This window comes from Nerophis ophidion, linkage group LG16 (genome assembly GCF_033978795.1).
Source record: "Nerophis ophidion isolate RoL-2023_Sa linkage group LG16, RoL_Noph_v1.0, whole genome shotgun sequence".
Classification (NCBI taxonomy): Eukaryota; Metazoa; Chordata; class Actinopteri; order Syngnathiformes; family Syngnathidae; genus Nerophis; species Nerophis ophidion.
Genome location: NC_084626.1, coordinates 18,096,964 through 18,114,873, shown reverse-complemented (window position 1 = coordinate 18,114,873; position 17,910 = coordinate 18,096,964). Strand labels below are relative to the sequence as shown.

At 44.2% G+C, this 17,910-nt stretch overlaps 1 pseudogene; it reads right to left on the bottom strand.

Annotated features, from left to right (window-relative positions):
• Nucleotides 1-19: 19 nt before the first annotated feature.
• LOC133535041 (ral GTPase-activating protein subunit beta-like) overlaps nt 20-17,910 on the bottom strand; it is a 37,410-nt pseudogene continuing 19,519 nt past the window's right edge.

Genomic DNA, 17,910 nt, shown 5'->3' with positions numbered 1-17,910 from the left:
GATGGAGAGAGCCAATCAGTACGTTTAGGTTCTTTTTATTGATGGTGTTACTGAGGATTATATCAAAATGCAACAGCGACTGTTGCCATGGCGAAGCAGGTAGGTGGGGTCAGGTGTCATGGAATAGGGCGCTGTAGAAAGCGGGCTCAGAGTGGCGGCAGCGGTAACGAAAGATCATGTCACTGATCATGTGCTTCCTTTTGACGTGTGGCGGGGGGGCGGAGTCACTCCACAGCTGTCGCCGTTGGCAACAGTTGATCGCCATCTCTCTGACCGACGTGCCTGAGGACAGAGAGACGTGAGGACAGGAGGACGCAGCACAGAACGACGAGCGGGACAGACGGACGGATGGACGAACCTAAACTCCATTTGCTGAGCACGCTACCGCTCACCAGCGGAAGTACCAAGTTGAATTTGCCGGTGGACTTTTCTCGGACCGTGATGTGGAAAAGTCCACTATTTAGGTGACGGATGAAGACAATCTGGACATGGGAGAGACTGAAAGGCAGACAGGGACAATGTCAACAAGCTAGTCCATTGTCATTCTGTAACCATTGCTTGCGATGGTCAGTGTATGTAATTCCAGTATTATCCACAAGGTGGTGTGTTTCCTCTCCAAGGGTTTCTGCTCACGGTCACCCCATGAGGAGCACTGTGGTACTGCAAAGGACACCGATCTCCAACGTACGGCCTATTGGCTTATCAGCGCGCAGTTTCTTTATCGGCCCTTGGCATAATGTAAAAATAACATCTTTAGTGTCTATTTTTACAGCGGCTTGGCGAACGGAGAGTGGCCGTGCCAGCAACCCGAGGATTCCTTGTTCAATCCCCACCTTCTACCAACCGGGTCACATCCGTTGTTTCCTTGAGCAAGACACGTCACCCTTGCTCCTGATGGGTCGTGGTCAGGGCCTTGCATGGCAGCGCCCGCCGTCAGTGTATGAATGTGTGTGTGAATGTGGAAATATAGTGTCTAAGCGCTTTGAGTAGGTAGAAAAGCGCTATTCAAGTATAACCCATTTACCATTTATTTATTAGAATACAACTTTGTTTATTAGAGTACAACTTTGTTTTATCGCCTTTAAAAATATATAAGCTTTTGTTTTATTTTAGATATCTTAGCATTCATTGACCTATAATTAAATAATTTTAGCTTGGCGTTTCTCCATTTACACAGCAACAGCAGCAATGACCAAACCAAGCAAAATCTGGGAAAGCAACATCAACTTCAAGACTAAATTCAAACTTTACAAAACCTTAATAATATCAATATGGCTGTATGGATGCGAGACCTGGACACTCCTGGTAGATACAGAAAGAAAAACACAAGCCTTTGAAAACAAATGCCTCAAAAGAATACTCAAGATAACATACCACGAACACAAAACCAATGAGTATGTGTGAGGTGAAGTCGAAAGACTTGTTGGTCACCAAGAACCCCTGCTCGCCACAGTTAAGAGAAAGAAATTAGCTTGGTTCGGCCACATATGCCGCCACGACACCCTGTGCAAGACCACCATGCAGGGCACACTAGAGGCTGGAAGGAAACGAGAACGACTACGGAAATCCTGGACAGACAACATCAAGACATGGACGGATCTGTCGACTCCAGAGCTATTTACGGCCACTATGGACCGTGGGAATTGGCGCAGACTGGTTGCTTCTTCATCACAGTTTCCCCCCCAACTACTTGACAGTCATGGGAAAGAGTGAGAGTGAGTTCTCGATTTGATATTGATATCAGATCTCGGTCTGATATTAGCCAAAACATGGGTATTGGATTATATCGGCTTGCATGTAAAATCTCCGATACAAGCAGTCATGCAGTGTGTTTACTTTTGCAAAGCAGACTGGAACCATTTAACATCTAAATGTCTGCCAATAAGCACACAAGGTGGGTATGTTCATTATTTTAGTCTAATCATTTACAAAATGGTAACATACTAGGCTATCAATCAATCAATCAATGTTTACTTATATAGCCCTAAATCGCTAGTGTCTCAAAGGGCTGCACAAACCACCACGACATCCTCGGTAGGCCCACATAAGGGCAAGGAAAACTCACACCCAGTGGAACATCGGTGACAATAATGACCCAGTGGGACGTCGGTGACAATAATGACTATGAGAACCTTAGAGAGGAGGAAAGCAATGGATGTCGAGCGGGTCTAACATGATACTGTGAAAGTTCAATCCACAATGGATCCAACACAGTCGCGAGAGTCCAGTCCAAAGCGGATCCAACACAGCAGCGAGAGTCCCGTTCACAGCGGAGCCAGCAGGAAACCATCCCAAGCGGAGGCGGATCAGCAGCGCAGAGATGTCCCCAGCCGATACACAGGCAAGCAGTACATGGCCACCGGATCGGACCGGACCCCCTCCACAGGGGAGAGTGGGACAAAGAAAAAGAAAAGAAACAGCAGATCAACTGGTCTAAAAAGGGAGTCTATTTAAAGGCTAGAGTATACAAATGAGTTTTAAGGTGAGACTTAAATGCTTCTACTGAGGTGGCATCTCGAACTGTTACCGGGAGGGCATTCCAGAGTACTGGAGCCCGAACGGAAAACGCTCAATAGCCCGCAGACTTTTTTTGGGCTTTGGGAATCACTAACAAGCCGGAGTCCTTTGAACGCAGATTTCTTGCCGGGACATATGGTACAATACAATCGGCAAGATAGGATGGAGCTAGACCGTGTAGTATTTTATACGTAAGTAGTAAAACCTTAAAGTCACATCTTAAGTGCACAGGAAGCCAGTGCAGGTGAGCCAGTACAGGCGTAATGTGATCAAACTTTCTTGTTCTTGTAAAAAGTCTAGCAGCCGCATTTTGTACCAACTGTAATCTTTTAATGCTAGACATGGGGAGACCCGAAAATAATACGTTACAGTAGTCGAGGCGAGACGTAACAAACGCATGGATAATGATCTCAGCGTCTTTAGTGGACAGAATGGAGCGAATTTTAGCGATATTACGGAGATGAAAGAAGGCCGTTTTAGTAACGCTTTTAATGTGTGCCTCAAAGGAGAGAGTTGGGTCGAAGATAATACCCAGATTCTTTACTGTGTCGCCTTGTTTAATTGTTTGGTTGTCAAATGTTGGAGTTGTATTATTAAATAGAGTTCGGTGTCTAGCAGGACCGATAATCAGCATTTCCGTTTTTTTGGCGTTGAGTTGCAAAAAGTTAGCGGACATCCATTGTTTAATTTCATTAAGACACGCCTCCAGCTGACTACAATCCGGCGTGTTGGTCAGCTTTAGGGGCATGTAGAGTTGGGTGTCATCAGCATAACAGTGAAAGCTAACACCGTATTTGCGTATGATGTCACCTAGCGGCAGCATGTAGATGCTGAAGAGTGCAGGGCCAAGGACCGAACCCTGGGGAACTCCACACGTTACCTTAACGTAGTCCGAGGTCACATTGTTATGGGAGACACACTGCATCCTATCAGTAAGATAAGAGTTAAACCAAGACAGGGCTAAGTCTGACATACCAATTCGTGTTTTGATACGTTGTAATAAAATATTATGATCGACGGTATCGAAAGCAGCGCTAAGATCGAGGAGCAGCAACATAGATGACGCATCAGAATCCATCGTTAGCAATAGATCATTAATCATTTTTGCGAGGGCTGTCTCCGTGGAGTGATTTGCTCTGAAACCGGATTGAAAGGTTTCACATAGATTGTTAGACGCTAAGTGTTCATTTAACTGCTCCGCAACAATTTTTTCAAGGATTTTTTAAATAAAGGGAAGGTGAGATACCGGTCGGTAGTTTACCATGAGGTCAGGATCGAGGTTAGGTCTTTTAAGAAGAGGATGAATAACCGCTTTTTTGAATGCTAGGGGAACAGTGCCCGAGGAGAGTGATAAGTTTATAATATTTAGCACTGATGGACCTAATAATACAAAGAGCTCCTTGATCAGTTTCCCAGGAAGAGGGTCAAGTAAGCATGTTGTCTGTTTTATTCCATTTACACGTTGTAACAATTCCTCTAATGTTATTTCCTCAAAACGAAAGAAACTATTTTGGAGGGCAGTATCCGCCGTATATACCATCGTGTCAGTGTTAATAAAACCCCGTTGTAGCTGGGACGCATTGTCTTTAATCTCCTTTCTAATGACTTCAATTTTCTTACTAAAGAATTGCATAAAGTCATCAGCTGAGTGGGTTGAGCTACTGGAAGGGGTCCCTTGTTGGGTTAGCGATGCTACCGTACTAAACAAAAATTTAGGATCGTTTTTATTACGGTGGATGAGATTTGAGTAATATTTAGCTTTAGCTAAGGTAAGCATGCGTTTATAAGTTATTAAACCATCACTCCATGCTTGATGGTGCACCTCAAGTTTTGTCGTGCGCCATTTGCGTTCCAGCTTTCTACATAATAATTTCTGAGCTCTAGTTTCTTCTGTAAACCACGGGGTGCGCTTTTTTGGAGCCTTTTTTAACTTTAGCGGTGCTATGTTATCAATGGTTTCGCGCAGGGTGTCGTTAAAGTTGTTAGTGAGGTTATCAATAGAGCCCACATACTTTGGGAATGGTGCCATAACCGAGGGCAGTAGGTCAGCAAGAGTTGTCGTTGTGGCCGTATTAATGTTGCGGCTGCTATAGCAGTTATTATTATTATTAGTTTGACGAACATGCGTCTGAACCTCGAATTTTATAAGGTAATGATCGGACAATACTTTAGTATACGGGAGTATCGTAACTTTGGAGACGGTGATACCCCTGACAAGCACTAGGTCTATCGTATTACCGTTGCGATGCGTGGGTTCATTTATTATTTGTGTGAGACCACAGCTATCAATTACAGTCTGGAGCGCTACGCACGGTGGGTCCGATGGGGTATTCATATGGATATTAAAGTCCCCCATTATGATTATATTATCGGCGTGTGTCACTAGATCAGCAACGAACTCTGAGAATTCATTGATAAAGTCCGAATAGGGCCCTGGGGGGCGGTAGATAACAGCCAGGTGCAGAGGCAGCGGTTTGACAGACTTCATAGTAAGCACCTCAAACGATTTATATTTATTATTTATGTTAGGACTAAGGTTAAAGTTTTCGTTGTATATTAGTGCGACCCCCCCACCCCTTTTAAGCGGACGGGCAATATGCGCATGTGTAAAGTTAGGAGGACATGCCTCATTTAGCGCAAAAAAGTCGTTTGGTTTAAGCCAGGTTTCGCTGAGACCGATGACGTTAAGATTGTTGTCTCTGATAATATCATTAATTAATAACGTTTTGGGAGACAATGATCTTATGTTTAAAAAACCTATACTATAGGTAGTGGGCTGTTTTAGGGAGTTTTTGATCAAATTATCCGTAGTAGCAATATTAATAATGTTGTGTTTATTATGCCCAGTGCATTTAGTATAGTTACGACCATATCTAGGAATTGATACGACAGGAATTTTCCGATTGTTTGTTTGTTGCTTTGATAAACTGCACGCATCATGATTAGCCACCTCAGTAACGGGGATTTTCCGATTGTTTGTTTGTTGCTTTGATAAACTGCACGCATCATAGTTAGCCACCTCAGTAACACACATGTCCAATATGTGGGGTACTATATATATTTTTAAATAACATGGTCACTACTTTCTAGTTTCTCTTGTTATATTCTTATTTTACTGTTATATTTTTATTTTTATTGTAATATTTTTCTATTTTGTTTCCATTTATACCCCCATTATTTACTTTTTACTTTTTAAATTGATCTCAACTCTGTACACTGCTGCTGGAATTTAAATTTTCCTAAAGGAACTGTCCTGAAGGAATCAATAAAGTACTATCTATCTATCTATCTATCTATCTATCTATGAGAAGCACACAAGCTAGACATACGTAATAAGTGTCCTTCATTGAACAATTTATAGTTCAAAACAGCACATTTGTCAATACAAAATATAAAAAATAGTTGCATATTACTTACACATAAAAATATCCAATGCAGAAATGTTTTTGTTCAACTTTGTGAATTTTTGTGGTGTTATCAAAAACACGATTACCACTCCACTTCAATTTAAAGACATCATACATCCATTGCAGACTGTTAATGATGACAAAATGAGTGATTTTCATACATTCCACACTAAAAAATAATACTAGTATCAATAATTCCTGCTGATATCCTTTCAGAAGTGAAAAAGTTGTATCGTGTCACTTATAGTTTTAGCTTATTTTACAGTGTGTAAAAAATATTTAAAGTTTTACCTGCTCACAGTTTCTGCTTCATTGAGCGACAGTAGCTGGCAAACAGGAAACGTCTCTGAAACCCAAACATCACATCATGGCTTTCTTTGAATTACTTTTTGTAGACAAGCTCTTTTTGTGCATACCGATGTCCTCCAAGTCTTCCAGCCAAACAATGAGCAATGATGATACAACATGAGAACATTTAAGGTTTTCAGCAGTGGGTGTCTGGACAAACAGAGGAGTGGTAAATTTTTAAAATCTACTTTTTTTTTTTAAGTGCAGGTTGGGCTGACCGCTGAATGCCCCACCTCCTTCCAGCGCATTGACCAATTAACTGGAAGCAGAGAAATATTAACATCACAGTCAATTACGTCATTTTTTTCTTTCTTTCATGCTCAAACAAAGATATGACCTCGTGTTGATGATGATGATGGGACAATGAAGGTGATGTCCGTCAGAGCGTCAGCGTACTTCAGCACAAACCTGTCCCCATCAAACACACCCCCTCCACTGTCTCCTAGCATGGCATGGAATTCTGGGAAATGGCCCGACACAAATGACCTCAAGTAATCTTTAGCATCTGAAGTTGTCATGTGGTCGGATGCCGCTAATGCTAACCTAAAGTGCAGGTGGTGGTCGCACCGTCTTGACCATGTCCTGTCCTCGCCGGCCAGCCCAGATTTGAAAGAAAGTCCAGGAAGTGAGACGAGACGTTGCTGACAGACTCAACGTTCCTCAGAATCTGTGAAGGGAAACTTGGTTTGAGTCACGGTTCTGAGACAAACTTTTTTATAATTATAACGGCCTAAAATGTCTAAATATACTGTACAGGAGTTTTATCAATATTGCGGCAAAATTTGCAAGGTTTTAAGGCGGGGGCCACATTCCGTTATAAAAATTTGGCCGGGCTCTGTGTGTGTTTGCATATTCTTTATATATACAAACCCCGTTTCTATATGAGTTGGGAAATTATGTTAGATGTAAATATAAACGGAATACAATTATTTGCAAATCATTTTCAACCCATATTCAGTTGAATATGCTACAAAGACAACATATTTGATGTTCAAACTGATAAATATTTTTGTTTTTGCAAATAATCATTAACTTTAGAATTTGATGCCAGCAAAAAGTGACAAAGAAGTTGGGAAAGGTGGCAATAAATTCTGATAAAGTTGAGGAATGCTCATCAAACACTTATTTGGAACTTCCCACAGCTGTGCAGGCTAACCGGGAACAGGTGGGTGCCATGATTGGGTATAAAAGCAGCTTCCATGAAATGCTAAGTAATTCACAAAAAAAGATGGGGTGAGGGTCAACACTTTGTAAGCAAATCGTCGAACAGTTTTAGAACAACATTTCTCAACGAGCTATTGCAAGGAATTTAGGTATTTTACCAACTACGGTCCGTAAAATCATCAAAAAGTTCAGAGAATCTGGAGAAATCACTGCACGTAAGCGATGATATTACGAACCTTTGATCCCTCAGGCGGTACTGCATCAAAACCCGTCATCAGTGTGTAAAGGATATTGCCACATGGGCTAAGTAACACTTCATAAAACCACTGTCAGTAACTACAGTTGGTCGCTACATCTTTAAGTGCAAGTTAAAACTACTATGCAAAGCCAAACCCATTTATCAACAATATCCTGAAACGCCGCCGGCTTGGCTGGGCCTGAGCTCACCTAAGATGGACTGATGCAAAGTGGAAAGGTGTTCTGTGGTCTGAAGAGTCCACATTTCAAATTATATTTGGAAACAGAGGATGTGGTGTCCTCCAGAACAAAGAGGAAATAAGCATTCGGATTGTTATAGGCGCAAAGTTCAAAAGCCAGCATCTGTGATGGTATGGGGGTGTATTAGTGCCCAAGGCATGGGTAACTTACACATCTGTGAAGGCACCATTAATGCTGAAAAGTCTATACAGGTTTTGGAACAACATATGTTGTCATCCAAGCAACATTATCATGGACGCCCCTGATTATTTCAGCAAGACAAGTGTTGCAACAGCGTGGCTTCGTAAAAAAAGAGTGCGGGTACTTTCCTGGCCCGCCTGCAGTCCAGACCTGTCTCCCATTGAAAATGTGTGGTGCATTATGAAGCGTAAAATACGACAGCGGAAACCCCGGACTGTTGAACGACTGAAGCTCTACATAAATCAAGAATGGGAAAGAATTCCACTTTCAAAGCTTCAACAATTAGTTTCCTCAGTTCCCAAACGTTTTTTGCGTCTTGTTAAAAGAAAAGGTGATGTAACACAGTGGTGAACATGCCCTTTCCCAACTACTTTGGCACGTGTTGCAGCCATGAAATTCTAAGTTAATTACTATTTGCAAAAAAAAAATAAAGTTTATGAGTTTGGACATCAAATATCTTGTCTTTGTAGTGCATTCAATTGAATATGGGTCGAAAAGGATTTGCAAATAATTGTATTCCGTTTATATTTACATCTTACTTATCTCATTGTAAGGAATAAGACTTACTTCACCAATTATTTATTTATATTTTTTTATTGTGAATACATTGAGAACAGGAAGTGAACAAAAGTTTTAGCAACTGTTATGTAAAAGAAAAGGGGTAGGATTAAATAAGCTCTGCTTCTTCCTACTCCTTTTTGAACATGTTGAAAAGAGAAACTGGAAATTGTGATGTACCATGTTGTATGCTTGCATGTTCGAAATAAACTCAAATTCAACTCAACTCAACATCTAACGCAATTTCCCAACTCATATGGAAACGGGGTTTGTATACACACATACATAGTGTGCGAAGATGCCACGTTATTGATGGGAAAATGCATTTTTTGATTTGCCTGAGCAGCTAGGAGACACCGAAAGTAACAAGCGGTAGAAAATGCCTAGAAAAACAATAATAAAAAAATAAAATAAAGAAATGTTAGATTTTTTTTACCTGTGACGTTCTGCAGGCCGGATGTTTTGAATGCTGGCGCGTCGGATCCGAATTAACTTGTCATTTTATGAATTTTTTTGTCAATGTTCCAAGCATTCTTTGTAACCTCAAAAAGCACAGGATCTCAACAAATGCTGTATTGATGGTTTGCTCATTATATAGCACGCTGACTTAAAAGTGGAAACTAGAGGGCAGTAAACACACTTACTAGAACTAATTGCTGCGCAATTAATCTGTTTTAAATAATTATATACTTAACAATAATAATAATTCACTATATTAAGAGCATTTGTTAACTGTTGAGAGCGATCTATTGCGCAAATAGCATTTGGTAAAGGAGAGATTTTGATCACACTTCACAATCTCTAACATGTAAATGTTATCTCTTTGCTCGGTCAGCAATGAAAATGAAAAACTGCTGTTAATTGTCTTACCCTGGAAAAATAAATGTTAAATACGGTAAATCAATAAATACATGACAACTAGGAATTATATGTGCATTCACTACGTTGCCCAGAAGGCTTAGCACTGTAGAAAGGAACAGGAAGTAGGTCCGAGCAACACAAGTTGTTCTTAAATTTGTTGACACAAGAAACAAACATTTGTGGGGCGGTATAGCTCGGTTGGTAGAGTGGCCGTGCCAGCATCTTGAGGGTTCCAGGTTCGATCCCCACTTCCACCATCCTAGTCACTGCCGTCGTGTCCTTGGGCAAGACACTTTACCCACCTTCTCCCAGTGCCACCCACACTGGTTTAAATGTATCTTAGATATTGGGTTTCACTATGTAAAGCGCTTTGAGAAAAGCACTATAGAAATATAATTCACAATATGGCGAAAGTGACGCTGATTGGCTGAAATTTGCGGGTAAGTTGCGGCCATTGGATAATGTTGCAAGGCTGCGCATAATTCGCGGGGATTGGATGAATTTGCGAGAACTGTATCGAATGCCAATTCCTGGAGGGGCTGCAAACTGACAGACGGGGTAAACCTCGGCAGCCGTCTTCTGTCCTGCCCTGACGTAGAAGACAAAGACACTGTCACAGCTTCTGGACGGAATCTGGTCCAAACATCTCAGGTCCTCGTAGAAGCCCGGCAGGGACGGATCCAGAGACGTTAACTGAGCAGGCGTCCCCACTGTACCTGGATCCTACAGACGGATGAGACGTACAGTGAGACAGACATTTAAGTCTTTAGTCCCTAATGTCTACCTGCAGGGTCTCAGGGGTCAACAGGCCCATGTGGGACAAGAAGAGTCTCGCCGTCTGGAAGTGGGCGGTCGAAGGCGGTGGCGGAAAACGAGTCGTCAGGGCAACCGTCCTGCTGCTCAAATGCCGCTGATCCTCCAGCAGCTCCTGTCGCTGCAGGGCGGCTCGGAGACGTTCCAACTGTGCCTAACAGACAAGGACATCAGTTCCGGGAAGTTCTGCGTTCACCTAGCACATACCAGCGTATCACCTGGTCAATCACGCTCTCCCACTGGTCCGGAATACTCAGGTCGGCTTGAACACGGAAATCTTTGCTGATGTTTTCAGGAAATGGCTCAGGTTTGACAAATGATGTCCCACGAGCGTCTCCCCGGGCTTTACCGTGACGCTCTGGCTCATCTGGAAGAGTCTGTGAAAAATGATCAGCAATTATTTTCCTCTCTTGTGTCACTGCTCACCTTTGTACTTGTTCTTCCCTCTCTGGGCTGAAGGTGGTGCTGGAGAGTCCAAGCCTGACGTGACCATGGTCCTCGGATCAGTGCAGTGAGCGACGGACATGACACAGACTCTGCAGGACAAATGAAAAGGTTCTGGTTTGTTTTTCATTACCGCAAACAATGATGGGTGGGTGATACGGCCCAAGATCTACAGTGGGGCAAAAAAGTTTTTAGTCAGCCACGGATTGTGCAAGTTCTCCCACTTAAAATGATGACAGAGGTCTGTAATTTTCATCATAGGTACACTTCAACTGTGAGAGACAGAATGTGAAAAACAATTCCAGGAATTCACATGGTAGGAATTTTAAAGAATTTATTTGTAAATTATGGTTGAAAATAAGTATTTGGTCAATAACAAAAAATCAACTCAATACTTTGTAATATAACCTTTGTTGGCAATAACAGAGGTCAAACGATCACTATAGGTCTTTACCAGGTTTGCACACACAGTAGCTGTTATTTTGGCCCATTCCTCTATGCAGATCTTCTCGAGAGGAGTGATGTTTTGGGGCTGTTGCCGAGCATAACAGACTTTCAACTCCCTCCACAGATTTTCTATGGAGTTGAGGTCTGGAGACTGGCTAGGCCACTCCAGGACTTTCGAATGCTTCTTACGGAGCCACTCCTTCATTGCCCGGGCGGTGTGTTTGGGATTATTGTCATGCTGGAAGACCCAGCCACGTTTCATCTTCAAAGCTCTCACTGATGGAAGGAAGTTTTGTCTCAAAATCTCACGATACATGGCCCCATTTATTCTTTCCTTAACACGGATCAGCCCCAAATCATGATGTTTCTACTTCACAGTAGGTATGGTGTTCTTGGGATGCAACTCTGTTTTCTTATTCCTCCAAACACGACGAGTTGAGTTTATACCAGAAAGTTCTATTTTGGTTTCATCTGACCACATGACATTCTCCCAATCCTCTGCAGTATCATCCGTGTGCTCTCTGGCAAACTTCAGACGGGCCTGGACATTCACTGGCTTAAGCAGGGGGACACGTCTGGCACTGCAAGATTTGATTCCCAGTCGGCATAGTGTGTTACTCATGGTAACCTTTGTTACTTTGGTCCCAGCTCTCTGCAGGTCATTCATCAGGTTCCCCCGTGTGGTTCTGGGATTTTTGCTCACCGTTCTCATGATCATGTTTACCCCACGGGATGAGATCTTGCGTGGAGCCCCAGATCGAAGGAGATTATCAGTGGTCTTGTATGTCTTCCATTTTCTGATAATTGCTCCCACAGTTGATTTTTTCACACCAAGCTGCTTGCCTATTGTAGATTCACTCTTCCCAGTCTGGTGCAGGTCTACAATTCATTTCCTGGTGTCCTTCGACAGCTCTTTGGTCTCGGCCATAGTGGAGTTTGAAGTCTGACTGTTTGAGGCTGTGAACTGGTGTCTTATATACAGTATTGAGTGGAGGACAGAAGAGCTTCCTAAAGAAGAAGTTACAGGTCTGTGAGACCCAGAGATCTTCCTTGTTTGAAGTGACCAAATACTTATTGTCCACCAAAATTTTGAAATAAATTTTTTAAAACTCCTATAATGTGAATTCCTGGATTTTTTTTTTTCACATTCTGTCTCTCACAGTTGAAGTGTACCTATGATGAAAATTACAGACCTCTGTCATCATTTTAAGTGGGAGAACTTGCACAATCGGTGGCTGACTAAATAATTTTTTGCCCCACTGTATATTGCGATATACTGTATACTGTAGCCTCTTGCAATAATGATATAACTCACGATATATGGTTCGGCATATATAAATGAAAACAATAACGTCATTTTTTTTACTGTATTTTTTTCAAAACTATTTTTCTATTTTTTTTTCATCTACTCCTCTCTGAGCTGCAACCTTATCATGGTAGAGGAGTTTGCGTGTCCCAATGATCCTAGGAGCTATGTTGTCCGGGGGCATAAGCCCCCTGGTAGGGTCTCCCAAGGCAAACAGGTTCTAGGTGAGGGATCAGACAAAGAGCAGCTCGAAGACCTTTATGAAGAAGAAACATCATGGACCCAGATTTCCCTCGCCCGGACGCGGGTCACCGGGGCCCCCCTCTGGAGCCAGGCCCGGAGGTGGGGCACGATGGCGAGCGCCTGGTGGCCGGGCCTGTTCCCATGGGGCCCGGCCGGGCACAGCCCAAAGAGGCAACGTGGGTCACCCCTCCAATGGGCTCACCACCCATAGCAGGGGCCATAGAGGTCGGGTGCATTGTGAGCTGGGCGACAGCCGAAGGCAAGGCACTTGGCGGTCCGATCCTCGGCTACAGAAGCTAGCTCTTGGGACGTGGAACGTCACGTCACTGGGGGGGAAAGAGCCTGAGCTAGTGCGCGAAGTCGAGAAATTCCGGCTGGATATAGTCGGACTCACTTCGACGCACAGCAAGGGCTCTGGAACCACTTCTCTCGAGAGGGATTGGACCCTCTTCCACTCTGGCGTTGCCGGCAGTGAGAGGCGACGGGCTGGGGTGGCAATTCTTGTTTCCCCCCGGCTCAAAGCCTGTACGTTGGAGTTCAACCCGGTGGACGAAAGGGTAGCCTCCCTCCGCCTTCGGGTGGGGGGACGGGTCCTGACTGTTGTTTGTGCTTATGCACCAAACAGCAGTTCAGAGTACCCACCCTTTTTGGAAACGCTCGAGGGAGTACTGGAAAGTGCTCCCCCGGGTGATTCCCTTGTCCTACTGGGAGACTTCAACGCTCACGTTGGCAACGACAGTGAAACCTGGAGAGGCGTGATTGGGAAGAATGGCCGCCCGGATCTGAACCCGAGTGGTGTTTTGTTATTGGACTTTTGTGCTCGTCACGGATTGTCCATAACAAACACCATGTTCAAACATAAGGGTGCCCATATGTGCACTTGGCACCAGGACACCCTAGGCCGCAGTTCCATGATCGACTTTGTAGTTGTGTCATCGGATTTGCGGCCTCATGTTATGGACACTCGGGTGAAGAGAGGGGCGGAGCTTTCTACCGATCACCACCTGGTGGTGAGTTGGCTGCTATGGTGGGGGAGGATGCCGGACAGACCTGGGAGGCCCAAACGCATTGTGAGGGTCTGCTGGGAACGTCTGGCAGAGTCTCCTGTCAGACAAAGTTTCAATTCCCACCTCCGGAAGAACTTTGAACATGTCACGAGGGAGGTGCTGGACATTGAGTCCGAGTGGACCATGTTCCGCACCTCTATTGTCGAGGCGGCAGATCGGAGCTGTGGCCGCAAGGTAGTTGGTGCCTGTCGGGGCGGCAATCCTAAAACTCCTTGGTGGACACCAGCGGTGAGGGATGCCGTCAAGCTGAAGAAGGAGTCCTATCGGGTCCTTTTGGCTCATAGGACTCCGGAGGCAGTGGACAGGTACCGACAGGCCAAGCGGTGTGCAGCTTCAGCGGTCGCGGAGGCAAAAACTCGGACATGGGAAGAGTTCGGGGAAGCCATGGAAAACGACTTCCGGACGGCTTCGAAGCGATTCTGGACCACCATCCGCCGCCTCAGGAAGGGGAAACAATGCACTATCAACACCGTGTATGGTGCGGGTGGTGTTCTGCTGACCTCGACTGCGGATGTTGTGGATAGGTGGAAGGAATACTTCGAAGACCTCCTCAATCCCACCAACACGTCTTCCTATGAGGAAGCAGTGCCTGGGGAATCTGTGGTGGACTCTCCTATTTCTGGGGCTGAGGTCGCTGAGGTAGTTAAAAAGCTCCTCGGTGGCAAGGCCCCAGGGGTGGACGAGATCCGCCCGGAGTTCCTTAAGGCTCTGGATGCTGTGGGGCTGTCTTGGTTGACAAGACTTTGCAGCATCGCGTGGACATCGGGGGCGGTACCTCTGGATTGGCAGACCGGGGTGGTGGTTCCTCTCTTTAAGAAGGGGGACCGGAGGGTGTGTTTCAACTATCGTGGGATCACACTCCTCAGCCTTCCCGGTAAGGTTTATTCAGGTGTACTGGAGAGGAGGCTACGTCGGATAGTCGAACCTCGGATTCAGGAGGAACAGTGTGGTTTTCGTCCTGGTCGTGGAACTGTGGACCAGCTCTATACTCTCGGCAGGGTTCTTGAGGGTGCATGGGAGTTTGCCCAACCAGTCTACATGTGCTTTGTGGACTTGGAGAAGGCATTCGACCGTGTCCCTCGGGAAGTCCTGTGGGGAGTGCTCAGAGAGTATGGGGTATCGGACTGTCTTATTGTGGTGGTCCGTTCCCTGTACGATCAGTGCCAGAGCTTGGTCCGCATTGCCGGCAGTAAGTCGAACACATTTCCAGTGAGGGTTGGACTCCGCCAAGGCTGTCCTTTGTCACCGATTCTGTTCATAACTTTTATGGACAGAATTTCTAGGCGCAGTCAAGGCGTTGAGGGGTTCCGGTTTGGTAACCGCAGGATTAGGTCTCTGCTTTTTGCAGATGATGTGGTCCTGATGGCTTCATCTGACCGGGATCTTCAGCTCTCGCTGGATCGGTTCGCAGCCGAGTGTGAAGCGACCGGAATGAGAATCAGCACCTCCAAGTCCGAGTCCATGGTTCTCGCCCGGAAAAGGGTGGAGTGCCATCTCCGGGTTGGGGAGGAGACCCTGCCCCAAGTGGAGGAGTTCAAGTACCTAGGAGTCTTGTTCACGAGTGAGGGAAGAGTGGATTGTGAGATCGACAGGCGGATCGGTGCGGCGTCTTCAGTAATGCGGACGTTGTACCGGTCCGTTGTGGTGAAGAAGGAGCTGAGCCGGAAGGCAAAGCTCTCAATTTACCGGTCGATCTACGTTCCCATCCTCACCTATGGTCATGAGCTTTGGGTCATGACCGAAAGGATAAGATCACGGGTACAAGCGGCCGAAATGAGTTTCCTCCGCCGTGTGGCGGGGCTCTCCCTTAGAGATAGGGTGAGAAGCTCTGCCATCCGGGAGGAACTCAAAGTAAAGCTGCTGCTCCTTCACATCGAGAGGAGCCAGATGAGGTGGTTCGGGCATCTGGTCAGGATGCCACCCGAACGCCTCCCTAGGGAGGTGTTTAGGGCACGTCCAACCGGTAGGAGGCCACGGGGAAGACCCAGGACACGTTGGGAAGACTATGTCTCCCGGCTGGCCTGGGAACGCCTCGGGATCCCCCGGGAAGAGCTAGACGAAGTGGCTGGGGAGAGGGAAGTCTGGGTTTCCCTGCTTAGGCTGTTGCCCCCGCGACCCGACCTCGGATAAGCGGAAGATGATGGATGGATGGATGGATGGATGGATTTTTCATCTACTTGCTAATCTACTGGGTACTTTCTGTTGTAACATGTTCCATCTACACTTCTATTAAAATTTAATATTCACTTATTTTTCTATTTGGATACTTTACATTAGTTTTGGTCGATACTACAAATTTCAATATCAATCAAATACCAAGTAGTTGCAGAGGCAGCATTGATAATATCAATGCTGATACTGATACTTCCTATCTTCATTATCATTGAATGATACCATTTTTGATCCCAACTTAAATCCGACAAACACATTAATAACAATATCAATATTAAAATTATTTCCTTGTTTCCTTTTATTACATAAAAAATTTAGAAAAAAGTCAATAGTGCAACATATTTAGACATAAGCAGAAACTGCTAATGGCTTCTAATTTAAGTCCTTTGGTTTTTGTCCTTAAAGTCCTCTAATGTCCGCAGACTTATTCCCTGAGTTTGAAAACAATAAAAAAATGACACAAAAATACTTTGGTGATAATAAAATGTATGAATCTAATCATTGTAGTATCGACCATATAATGATACTACACTTGTAATCGCTACTGTCAATAATTGTATCGATCCGCCTGTCCCTGCTTACATTTAAGAGTGCTAGCTTAGTGGTTGGCATGGCTAATAGGCCTAGGCAGTTAAACAAGGGTTGCCCATGTATGCAGTACTCTTGCCACCCTAGAAGGGGCAACAGCGAGGCATATGTGTCACAATGAAGTAGTAATGGGGTGAGTAGAAGAAGACTACTTATTCAACCCCGGGAAAAAAATCAACATAAATTGCAAAAAACTGACTTTTAACAACAACTGGAAAACAAAGTATGAATTTTTCTGCCCCGAGCAAGAGTTCAAGTCATTGTTTTCTTTTGGACCTTTTAAGCGACAGACAGGCAGTTCTAGACAGGCAGCAATGGTAGAAATCCCAGCGTGTAAACTCCATCATGAAACTTGGTCAAATCTTTGTAATTACATATTGTGCACAGATACATTTAGTTTGTTTTGTATCGAAATTGCTGACTGCGTGATGTCTTTTGTATTTGTGGTCTTGTTGTTTTTTGAGTAACTCGGGGCGATCAGAGCTCATTTAATACATGTTTTTGACCAGTATAAGGCAATAATGCTGCACCTTAGGTTTAATTGTGATGAGTCGAGGCGGGGATGTCGTTGTGGCTTGTGCAGCCCTTTGAGACACACTTAGGGCTATATAAATAAGCTTTGATTTATTGATATGAGTCACATTCATGTTCGATGTAAATGTTTTTTATTTTCTATATGCGTAAACATTATTGTGTGAATGTATTAACACTAAACCCTCTATTTTATTCATGTAAAAGACAACTTACATTATGTAAAATACACAATAGGTGCTACACTTTTGTAATGTTTATTTCATGTTTATATTTTCAGTCTTACAATCCTAAATGAATGAAGAAAGGCAAATAAATAAAATTGAGGAAGGAAACTAATTTAAAAGAAGGAACAGTAATCCCCAACAAAACCTCTGGAGCTTCTGGTTCTTCCTAATGTCAATTAGCTGTACACACTGTAAACCAGTAGCGATGGCAGAATAATTAATTTATAGACAGTGCAGTGTGAAAGCCGATGTGTTTACTTTGCAATTAAGTAAACTGGCACTTTCTAACAAAACAAACACATTTTGATGTCTGGCCCCGGAGCCCTGGGACTCTTGAAACTGCATCCCTCTTCATTATGTAGTTGAATAGGCCTGTCCTACGGTGTGTATTGTAGCATGTTTATAGCAAGTCCTTGTCCTCCCGTGTAGGAAATCAATCTATCAATCATCAATCAAAATTGACTTATGTAGCCCTTAATCACAAATGTCTCAAAGGGCTGCACAAGCCACAACGTTGTTCCCCAATAGGAACAACGTAC